At 43.4% G+C, this 12,695-nt stretch overlaps 1 protein-coding gene across 7 annotated transcripts in view; it reads right to left on the reverse strand.

Moving 5' to 3' along the window:
* Positions 1-12,695, reverse strand: part of atrnl1b (attractin-like 1b) — a 1,047,255-nt gene that overhangs the window by 544,191 nt on the left and 490,369 nt on the right. The gene's annotated exons all lie outside the window — the stretch shown is intronic.

Genomic DNA, 12,695 nt, shown 5'->3' on the forward strand with positions numbered 1-12,695 from the left:
CATGCCAAAACTAAACTGAGCCCCACAGGTATACGTTATCTACAGTTTGCAGATGACTGCAGTGTCACTGCCCACTGTGCACCAGATTTGCAAGCTACACTCAATCTCTTCAATTCTGCACACAAGAAACTCGGCCTGACACTGAACATTGCCCAAACAAAACTCACATACTAACCCACACCTGGTCAGCCAAATATTCCACCTCCCATATATGTTGAATATATTGAGCACTTCCCGTACTTGGGCAGCTATCTCTCTCAGTAGTGATGCCATGGCACACAAGGCCATGGGATAGTGGTCAGAAATGGGATAAGGCGACTTTGGAAAGTGCTAGACATGCACATCTTCGAAGGGCCGAGGGGCCGTTGTCTATGGCCCACACCTCTGACTTTATCAGTCTGTGAATGAGCAGTGTGGCTGCATTAATGATTGCAACAATCACCAGTGCTTTGGATGGTGGGAAGACAGAGCGGATGGGACTGTGGGCCTCAAATACCTGGCCGCTCCACCCCAGTTTCACCGACACCTGTGGACCTGGGCGCATGGCACGTTTCTAGCTCCAGGGCCTCCTGTTCAAAACGGGTCAAGATGACGAGCTGGGCCTGGCCGCCTCCAGTTGCGAACATTTATGCGCATTTTTCTCCTGCAAAACAGAGAAGACCATTTATTGGGGCTGATCTCTGATGTACTGTGCGCACGGCGCACCCCAACCACAGTGGCCCATCTGAGGCCTCCAGTGCCTCCTGTCCACGCTACTGGTGATCGGTCACAAAAATATAGTACGGCTGCTCCCAATCACCCCCCCACAACGGCTACCTGGGACACACATTCTGCGTCCATCACTTTCAGAAATACAGAGTCTTAGCCCCCAAGGCAAGGAGGTGCAACTAGGTGTGACGCCGACGGCACCAGATGGCTCTTGGCCACAAGACCTTGAGGTTCCCCTTCCATCATCTCATCACTGTGAATAGGACATGTATTGGAGTTATGAGTATGCACCTAGCTGCATCTCCTGCAGGTTGCCACCAGACTACTCATGTGCAACTAAGACCAACACATGGTGCGGGGAGAACCCATCTTCTCATGAACCATTAAGGCTGACGAAAGCATGGTCGCTATCTGCTTGACCACCCAGCGTGCGGCAAATGCCCAACATAAGTCAATGCAGACGGTGGGGGAGGGGGGGGGCGCCCTCAAAGGTTAAGGGTGCCTGCTGGGTTAAATGCCCAAGGCCAACAAGGTACTCACTCTTCCAGAGCGCAACAGATCGTTGACCCGCTTACGGCACTGGATCCAGGTTCGCCGCACCATCGTCCTGGGAGCTCACCACCTCCGCCACCTCCTCCCAGGCACACTTTGACATGTGGGGGGCCCTACTCCTCCCATCCTGGAGAAACTGCACCCCCCGCCGTGCTGCCACCTCCTCCATAAGGGCAGCAAGGCAGTCATCAGAAAAGCAAGGGGTACATTGGCCCCCTGCTAGCCTACCCTGCAGCCTGCCCTGCTCCTGACCCACACCCTGCAGCCTGCCCTCCTCCTCTGGCCTTCCCTCTACATTGGCCTGCTGTGCAGACCCCTTGAAGTGCCACCTGTAGCTGGCCATTGTGAACAGCCTAAAGGACGCTGCCTGGCCTTTTTTTATACAGACTGCCAGGTCACCATTGGACCCAGCGGTCCGTACACGCCCGCCGTAAATTAAGACTCCAGCTCTACACGGGAGTGGGAAATGCGCTGGGCGGGCCTTAACTGGCCTTCCCCTGCAAAATGGCAGCGCGGCCCCGATTGCCGCTGATCAGGTCCATGGCCGCCCGTGTCAGCTTCAGCTCCGCCCGCCTAACAGAAAATTTAGGCCATGGTCTAGTCCTGAAATGAGGCGTAAATCTTCAACCTTCTAAATCAAAGGCAGGAGTGAGATTTCAGTGGATAATGAATGCACACAACTTAGTTACAGTTTAAGCAAATAATGAAAAAGGCTCTACACCTGTCACAATATTGCATCTATATCACTTTCATTGTTTTTTCATAGTAAGCAATCTAACTTAAGTATATAATTCACCACATTCAATTTACTGTTTTTTTTGTCACAGTCCATGCAAGCTTTGATGAATAAGGAACTTTTTTTGGGCAGGTTGTTCGAATTTTTGGTAAAAAAAAAAGTCTGAATAAACACGATTTATATGACACACACATTTATTCTCCACATTCTTTATGTAGTGCACCTTCTCATCGGTGGGAGCAAGCAGTGGCAAGCTCTCAGGCTTTGCATCACAAGAAGTCCACAAGATTGGCCTAAAGCAAGACATGCCTCAGGTCAAATTCCTTGCCTTTGACCACTGCAGCTCTGAAGTTCAGGAATTTGTATGGAAAAGCCTTGCTTATCGCCTGTGGGCTAATACTACAGCACACAATCATATTGCTGAAATGCCGACAACCAGACCACATACGAGAAACTCAGGAACGAATTGGCAAAAGTTTGAAAAGAAAATGCATTTTTCCTGATTTTTTTTAAAAACAAATTTAGATTTGACTAAAATTTGCAAGTAATATTAGATCAATAAAATACATTCATTCTTTGTGTCATTTCACACAAAGCTGACTATACTATTGCATACTTTATACGCAAATATTATCTGAGAAAGTGGAGACTGCATCCTTCTGTATGCACAAAGCAGAACCTTCATTTGAAATTCATTAAAACTGAATCTTGTGCTTTAGAGACAAAATAAACATTCCAAATCTCGAAACACATGATATTCTTCAAATTCAACCACAGAAATAACTGGTACTGATAAGTCATTATTGTCCCTGATCATTTGTTTTGACAGCGTTGTACTTCTAAGTCAATGCTAATGATATATATTTATGTGTCAAGAATATTTGTGGTGGTGTGGTACCGTCAACTTCAATGCATTCCCCAGATAGACTTCAAATCTGTCGAGAACTATAGCAGCAGACTTTTGCCCAAAGCTTCCCCAAGGCAAGTGCATACTACAGGAATAAATGTTCAGAAGATACCTGTGCCAACGTATGCACAGAATGAGAATTCTTTTCATCATCCTTGCTCCCAATTAATAGCCACAGAAAAGAAACAATGTGGAGAATTTCAACTTGAGTACACACTGGGAGCAATTTGGGGGGTCTGGTAGTGCACAGGAAGCCCAGAGGTGCAGCATATCTGTCAGTGGCTTCTTAATACAGACACTGCATTTACATCTGCCTTCCAGGATTCCCGCCCAATTAGGTTGAGCGGGCGTAATTATGATCTACGAGTTTCAACTCCAGTACTTAAAGGGACACTGCAAAGATGACAGTTGCTGATTCTGGGGGTTGGGAGAACAAAATAAGAAACTGTTTGAACGGAATTCCAAGGATATAAGTCTGCATCGCACTTTAATAATGCTTCCATGGATGTGATGCTGGGAGCTACAAGGCCCGCAGGGAAATACAGTCCCTTGATGACAAGAGGAAGAAGCATGCCAGTGAAAGCAAGGCGGTGTGGCTGGAGGTTGTACAGGAGATGAGCAGCAGGATAGTGGTGCCACACTTGTGGATGTAGTGCCAAAAACTGACTGATAACCTAAGCAGGGCAGGGAAGGCAAATATAGTGGCACATTCAACTACATTCTGATGCATCAGCCAACCCTCTCCCCCTGTCTACTCAGGCCTATTCCAGTATCACTTCTCACAACTAACTAACTTGCAGGTGCACTCAACCCTCTGATAATGCATTTCCTCACATCTGCACCTGTCCAACCTCCACTCTGACCCACCCTCATTTGAATTCAATGTCACGTCTCAATGTATGCTGTCCATCCATCCATTTAACACATTCCAATAATCTCACTTAAAAGTCTCTCCTTTTCTTCCTTGCAGGGGAATACAGGACAGAACACCAGGTAAAGGCAGTGAACCAGAGGTGTCAATCTCACAATTAATGCCTGAAGAGGAGATAGCACTGGAGATCAGTGGAATCTCAGCATGCCTGACTGTTAAAGGTGAGAGCCTTCCAACTACCAGAATTAGGTATCGCCAGGCCACATGCCATACAACACTTACTCATATTGACTTGATATTAGAGGCCAGTAAAATATGACCAATTAAAAACATTCTTACCTTGACAGTTCTAAATCATGTCTTTAATATCCTGCAGGGTCTTGAAGGGTCACTCTGTTGGTTGCCTATAGGAGGATGATGACAACTCCTCAGAAGAGGTCACGCACTTTGAGGGAGAACCATCACTGGAGTCATGCAGACCATACACCTATTCACACTTTGGTGAGACCAGTGATGAAACCGGTAAGGCAGGTAGTTGGGTTTTCACCTGGTGACACATGCACATTACAAGTAAGTAACAGCAGATGGTGGAGACAAGGATACCACCAGTGTGGCGAGTGCCCGTTGGAGGCTGCAGGAGGTTCCAAGCTTTGCTCAACAGGAGACACATGCTGAACCTTCTGAGCCGCTGAAGATCGGGATATTTCTGGAGCAGCGGATAACCACCACTGTGTGGCACTACATCCACACTGTGCCTGCTTGCAAATAGATCAGCTGAATCTATCTAGAAAGCATAAATTACACGATGTCACAGGCATTTGCGATGATAGTTACATCTGTGGAAGGAGTGCCTACCTCCATGGAGCAACAAATGTGGCAATCAAATAAATGCAAGCAGGCCATCACCAATATTTTGCACACCATGATTGCCACCGTAAATGGAATTGATGAAATCCTAGCCTTGGCCATTCATCAGCTCACTGATCTGCAGCAAAATTGCTCTCCAGCTCACTGATGACAGGGAAGTGCAGATGGGCCATGAGAAGGATGATGGTGAAAGGGGGGTGAGGGGTTGAATGGGTACTCTGCTCAAAGGACTTCCAATTCTCAACTGTTGCCCCAGCTGGTGCCCCACATGTTACCTTGGGTCTCAATGACCAAGTCTACCACTGCATAAGTCCACATAGAGCAGTCTCGGGTGGGGCCCTTAAGGCCTCTAAAACCCAGATGATGTTGGCCAAGAGCTGTTTTCCTGAGAAAGGACAGCAGGCTTGTGCTCACAGATTCCCTGCCACCTGCCCAAGGACAAAATCTGAGCCTGCAGGACAGAAAGCTGTGCTTCCACAGCAACAAGCTGAGTTTACATGATTTCAGTCTGAGCTTCCACTTCACCACCAAGACAATGGCTGGCTTCTACTTGTGGTGCGATGAAGCTGCCAGACACTGCATCATGGTTGGATCTACAACTGTTTTCATGGAGTTGGCCACCACCTCCACGCTGGAAAGGATGGGCTCCAAGCTCTACCCAAAGCCATGTGTCAAATTGGTGTCAAACTTCTCCCTGCTCTTCAACAGGGACAGTAGGCTTTCTGATAGGCCTGTTAGTGCACCAAGCCATTTGCCTTTTCCTCTCGGTCACCCGATCAAAGTGCTCACCTGAGTCTTCTGCAGCAGAAATCAAGTCTGATCTCACCATCCAGGGAGCTGGCACCTGCTTTAACTTTTCTTCTTGTCCCTGCTGCACCCCAGTCTTACAGATAATTCACCATACACTTCCATACGTGCCTCTATGCTACCTCTAAACTATGTGCAATGCCAGAATCTGAGCTGTTGTCTGCAAGCCTGAGATCGAGTGATGGTGCTTCATCATCATAAGTTTCTTGTTTGTCTTGTGCTTCCATGCTCCTGCACCACTGTCTAGCCAGGTGGCAGTTCTTGAGTGTCTGAAAGGAGAATGGCACAAGAGTAGGGTTACAGTGAGGTAAGGGGTGGGAAAACAAGAAATGCTTACACCATCTGCAGCTTGTGCATCAGGTTTTAGGATGAGGGGGAGGTGGGATCTGAGGAGGAAGATTAGGCATGAACACACTGTCATATGCAATGGTTTCAGCTCCACCAGTAGCCACAGCCTCAGCCATGGCTGCTCCAATGATACTGAGCAATGTCTCCTCCATGGGGGTGAGGGCATGCAGTTTTGCCTGCCCCCTGATTAGATGCCTGTGGTTCTGTACTACCTTGCCTTGCAAGAAAGAAGGAAATGTCAGTGAGTTTGGTGCAATCTGTTTGTATGATGATAGATGTCAGTATGTGCAAGCTGAGAGATGTGGTTATGAGGCTGAAGTCAAGGTTTGAATGTCAAGTATGAGTTGTGTTTGATAAAGTTTGTTGGTAGAAGGGAGGTGTGGTGGTGAATTGAGCAGGCTAGTAGTTCAGTTGGAAGGAAATGGCAGTTGAAGATGCATTCACTGATTTTGACCACTTGAGAGGTCATTGAGCTAGGAACATAAGAAATAGGAGGAGAAGACCATATGGCCATTGAGCCTGCTCTGCAATTCAATATCATGACTAATCTTGGACTTCAACCCCACTTTCCTGCCCACTCCCCATATCCCTTGATTCCCCGACAGACCAACAATCTGTCAATCCAAACCTTCAAATACATTAAATGATAGCACATCTGCAACCCTCTGGGGAAGAGAATTCCAAAGATTCACAACCATTTGAGTGAAGAAATTTCTCCTCATCACAATCCTAAATGATCGGCCCCTTATCCTGAAATTGTGTCCCCTTTTTCTAGATTCCCCAGACAGGGAAAACAACCTCTCACTATCCACCACATCAAGCCCCTTCATAATTCTAAATGTTACAATGAGAATACTTCTGATTCTTCTAAACTCCATAGTGTAGGCCCTATTTACTCAGCCTCTCATCGTAGGACAGCTCTCTCATCACAGAAACCAATGTAGTGAACCTTGGCTGCACTGCCTCAAATGCAAGCGTATCTTTCCTTAAGTGTGAAGGCCAAAATTACACACAGCGTTCCAGGTGTGGTCTCACCAAAGCCTCATAACAATTGTAACAAGTCTTCTTTATTCTTGTATTCTAATCCCCTTGCAATAAAGGCCAACATGCCATTTGCTTTCCTAATTGCTTGCCATATCTCCATGCTAACTTTGTGTTCCTTGAACAAGCTTACCCAAGTCCCTCTAAACATCAACACTCACAAGTTTCACGGCTTTTAGGATCACACAATTGTTACAGCATAGAAAAAGGCCATTCAGTCTGTCACGTCTGCCATGTCTCTCAGAACGAGTAATTTACCGAATGCCACTCCTATGGTCTTGCACATTCTTCCTTTTCAGATAATAATCCAATTCCCTTTAGAATGCCTCGATTGAACCTGCCTCCATCACACTCTCAGGTAGTGTATTCCAAATCTAAACCACTCACTGTGAAAGAGATTTTCTTCACATCTCCAATGCTTCTTTTGCCAATTACCTTAAATCTGTGCCATCTTTTTCTCGATCATTCCACCAATAAAAACAGTTTTTCTCTATCTACTCTCTCCAGGCCCTTCATCGTTTTGAATAACTATCACATCTCCTCTCAGCCTTCTCTGCTCCAAGGAGAACTTCTCCAATCTAACTTCCTCATCCCTGGAACCATTCACATGATTACCTAAATTTGTATCATTAGCAAATTTAGATAGATTAAAAAGCCAGTGCATAATGTATCATTAATATAAATTGTGAATAGCTGAGGCCCCAGCACTGAGCCTTGCAGCACTCTACTAGTCACACACATCCTGCCAGTTTGAAAATGCCCCATTTATCTCTATTCTCTGCCTCCTGTCTTTTAACCAATCCTCTATCCATGCTAATATATCACCCCCAATTCCTTGAGCCCTTATCTTGTGTATTAACCTCTTGAATAGCACCTTATCGAATGTCATTTGGAAATCCAAGTATGCTATATCTACTGGTTCCCCTTTATCCACCCTACAAATTAAATCCTCAATAAACTCTAATAAATTTGTCAACTATGATTTCCCTTTTGTAAATTCATATCGACTTGTTCCAATCATACTCTGCTTTTCTAAGTGCATTGTTATGAACATACATACGAATTATCTGCCATCCAATAAGATCATGGCTGATCTGACTGTAAGCTTCTGCCTATTCCTGATAACCTTTCACACCCCTTGTTTATCAAGGACCTATCTGTCTTAAAAATATTCAAGGACTCTGCTTCCACTACCTTTTGAGGAAGCAAGTTCCAAAGATTCACCATCCTCAGAAAAAAATTCACCTCATCTGTTTTAAGTAAGCAACCCCTTATTTTTTAAACAGTGACCCCTAGTTCCAGACTCCCCCACAAGAGGAAACATCCTCTCCACATCCACCCTAACAAGACGCCTCAGGATCTTGAAGGTTTCAATCAAGTCACCTCTTACTCCATTAAACTCCAGTGGATACAAGCCTACCCTGTCCAACCTTTCCTCGCAAGACAACCCACCCATTCTTGTTATTAGACTAGTAAACCTTCTCTGAGCTGCTTCTAATGCATTTACATCCTTCCTTAAATAAGGAGACAATACTGTACGGAGTACTCCAGATATGGTCTCACCAGTCTCCTGTACAACTGAAACAGAATCTCCCTACTTTTATATTCAATTCCCCTCACAATAAACGATAACATTTTATTAGCTTTCCTAATTACTTGCTGTATCTGCATATTAGCCTTTTGTGATTCATGCACAAGGACACCCAGATCCCTCTGAATCTGAGCTCTGCAATCTCATCATATAACTAGCATGCTCCTTTTTTATTCTTCCTGCCAAAATGGACAATTTCACATTTGGCCACATTATACTCTATCTGCCAGACCTTTGCCCACTCACTTAACCTATGTCCTTTTGTAGCCTCTTTATGTCCTCTTCACTACTTACTTTCCTACCTATCTTTGTGTCATCAGCAAATGTAGCTATTTACAGCAATTTCCAGGTTAAGATTTCCTTAATAATAGATTCCAGTATTAGAGGGTAGCTGGCCTGTAGTTTCCAGTTTTCACTCTCCCTTCTTCCTTGAATAGCGGTGTTACTTTTGCTGACTTCCAATCTGCTGGGACCATTCCAGAATCTAGGAAATTTTGGAAAATCATACACAGTCCATCCACTATCTCTGCAGGTATCTCTTTTAGAACACTAGGATATAGGCCATGAGGTCCTGGGGATTTGTCAGATTTTAGTCCCTTGAGTTTCACCAATACATTTTCTCTGCTGATATTAATTACCTGAATTTCCTCACTCTCATTAGCCCCTAGGTTACTCTCTATTTCTGGTAAGCAAATTGTGTCATCTGTGAAGGCAGACACAAAATATTCATTCAATGTCTCTGCCATTTCCTCATTACTCATAAAAATTTCTCCTAGCTCTGCCTCTAAGGGACCAACGTTTACTTCTTGTGGCACTGCATCAGATCCATAAGACCATAAGACATAGGAGCAGAAATTAGGCCAGTCTGCCCATCGAGTCTGCTCCACTATTCAATCATGGCTGATAAGTTTCTCAACCCCATTCTCCCGCCTTCTCCCCGTAATCTTTGATCCACTTACCAATCAAGAACCTATCTATCTCGGTCTTAAATACACTCAATGTCCTGGCCTCCACAGCCTTCTGTGGCAATGAATTCCATAGATTCACCACTCTCTGGCTTGGGGTACATTGCTGGCAATGACCATGACAGCTGACAGTTCCCACTTTTGCAGTGTTGGTCTGCAGGGCGTCATGGTACCCTGTGGATAAAAGATCTTCCTGCACCATGGCTTCCTGTACTGTTTTTGAGAACCCTGGAGCATGTTTTCTGCCCTATTATACCATTAGTTAGTGTTCTTCCTGCTTATAATGCCCCAGTGACATTCAGCACCTGCTGCAGCCAGAATGCATCTCCCCTTTATGGGATGCAGGCTAACTTTAAGTGGTGCTAGCTTTGCACAAACATGAGATCCTGCTGAGGCATCCAGCCAGAAGACAGCTCATTTACTGCTGGGTTGCACACTAACATCATTTAAATTAACAGGCAACGAGAAGTTTGAGTACTCCCTGTATTGGAAGGAATGGGCACAGGTTAATAGTCATTATGATCAATGTTTCCACTAAGCTGCATATGTGCTTGGTGATGCACCGGCCTGGAGGGTATCATGCAGGCCTTGTGGTTAAATACTGCTTGTTTGTGTCCACTTAAAAAACTTAAAGGTACCATGCATTGGAAAAACTAACCGCACAGAGGAAAATTTTACAATAACACTCATTTTGATCCCCACATCCACTTTCAGGTTGTATTCAACTCCCTCCAAAATATTTAATCAAAGTTTCATGCTTTAAGTGCAGAATGTTTGCATTTAATTATTATTCTTAGATTGATAGAAATACATTTATACTTCAATGCAAAATAAATGTTTATCATTATAAATACAATAACATTTTAGCACAATCTTAATATGAACAGCTTAAAAACGAAACATTTTCTATTTCTCAATATACAGGAAGAGTATAATTTTTTGTCAAATTGTTCTACTACAATGAAAGTAAGCAGCTCTTAATGGCTAAACTGGTACACTCATTGTATGGTACTGAAGTCATACTGATCAGGAGCACCTAAGGTTTAACCCCTGGTTTGCACTGAAGTAGCTAATCTTATCCAAACCAGCCTGATCGTGGCATGGATATCATTGGTTGTTCTTGCTCACTATCCACTATCATGACTCTTGCTGTAAGTGCACGTGTATTAACATTGGTTATAGACATAACTGAGCTTATGGCAGAGTTGATGGGGGCTTTCACCATTTCCCAAAACTGTGTACCAGCATAAACCAACATAATCAAGAAATCAGGGTTAAAGAGAAGGAAAGGTGATTAAGGACAAAAAAAAGCAAATTATTATTTTTTTTTAAAAAAGGCCCAACGATCTGTTGGGGGTTTCTTTTCAAATTGCACAGAAAACCAAACTCCACTAATGCATTTCTATTGCTTTAAGAATTTCAGATGCAAGCCTGGAAATTACTATTCTAATATTAATGGATAATCCCTTAATGGGTTCCTATCACATTCCCCTGTCCGCTGTTTTAACCAAAGCATTAAACCAATAAATGAGTCAACAAATTAATTAAAAGAAATGAAAAATATAAATCAATGAATGTGTTAACCATTCATCCACTAACATCTGTAACAATTTCTCAGCTGTAGAGATTACACAAGAGATTTCTGCAATTAATTAATTAATGCTACATTACTTATTAATAAAATATTAAGTGTAAGTGAGGATTATGCATAATGCCGAATAAAAAGCTGGTATCAGCAAAGGTGACGATGAAACTGTTGGATTGTTGAAAAAAACTCATCTGGTTCACTAATGTCTTTTGGGGAAGGAAATCTGGCATCTTTTTCCACTTTGGCCTATACCTGACTCCACATTCCGATCCAGGCCCTACACCAATTTGGTTGAGTCTTACCAGCCCTCTGAAATGGCCTAGCAAGCCATTCAGTTATAGTCAAGCAGATGGCTTACCACCACTTTTTCATGAGCATTAAGTGGTTGCCTTTTTAAAAATTTATTCTGTCATATGATATGGGCATCGATGGCAACGCCAACATTTGCTGGGCATCCCTAATTGTCCATGAACCTGCTGAGTGAACCAGATAAGTTTTTAAGGCAATTTTATTAATTTTTGTTAATTAAACCAGCAGCCGTGGTGGGATTTGAACGCATGAGCCCAGAATATTAGTCTGGGCCTCTGGATTACTAGCCCAGTGATGTTAACACTACGCCACCATCTCTCCTTGTCAATGACCAAACAATTAACGACCACCAAGAAATAGGAGAGAATGTTGTACTACAATGAATGTGCTGGGGTCAAGTTTCATGTCGAGGTCAAGTTTCTTGCTCCAATGGGGTTTTCCAAACTGATGAATAATACTTCACACTCTGTGTTCAGCATCAGCAACTAGTGTTCCTGGATCATGTAGCACAGATTTAACAGAGAATAAAATTCTTTCTACACTGCTCCAACAATGCAGCTTAACTAAAACTTAAATCTTAAGAGCACCTGCCACTTCAGCAATGTCAAATATTCATCTTCAACAGCAACAACTCTTGATGTATTTCCTAGTGAGATTTTCAGTCAATAGCACAAACAACTGATGAATTATTCCCCGTCTTGTTCAGGAAATTTTTCATCACTGTAATCTCGACTTTAACATCCACAGCACCATCAGTAAGAGAAAACATTATTCCATTGTATTAACTTGAGATTTTACCAAGGATCCCTAGATTTAAGTGAAACATTCTCAGACTTCTAAAACATCAACGGTACAGTTTCATTTATCCGTAGAAAATTACTTCAGGAGGTATGCTGGAGCAGGTGTGTATCATTTTTAAAATTTAAAAATATTCTCAGGACCTGAACATCACTGGCAAGACCAGCATTTATTGTTCAACTCTAGTTCTCGGCCCCAAGAAGGTGGTTAGAAGTCTTCTTGAATGACTGGTGTTCTTTGTTGTGGCTTGAAGGTAAATGGTTTGCTAGGCCATTTCAGAGGGCTGTTAAAAGTCAACCACATTGCTGGGACTGATGTGGCACATAAACCAGAGTAGGTAAGGCATTGAAATTTCCTTCCCTGAAGGAAACCAATGAACCAATTGGGTTTTTAATAACAATCTGAAAGCTTGTCATTTTTATTGATAACAGCATTTTACTTAGACTTTTTTTTAAAAACTGAATTCAAATTCTCCAACTGGTATGACAGGATTTAAACTCACATTCTCTGTTGAGATCTCTGGATGACTAGTCCAGAAACATAAGTACTACACAACAATATCTCCAATGTTTATCCATCATTTTAGCAGAACAAAGTCCTGTGTCTA

The sequence above is a fragment of the Cetorhinus maximus genome, chromosome 20, assembly GCF_964194155.1.
Source record: "Cetorhinus maximus chromosome 20, sCetMax3.hap1.1, whole genome shotgun sequence".
Taxonomy (NCBI): Eukaryota; Metazoa; Chordata; class Chondrichthyes; order Lamniformes; family Cetorhinidae; genus Cetorhinus; species Cetorhinus maximus.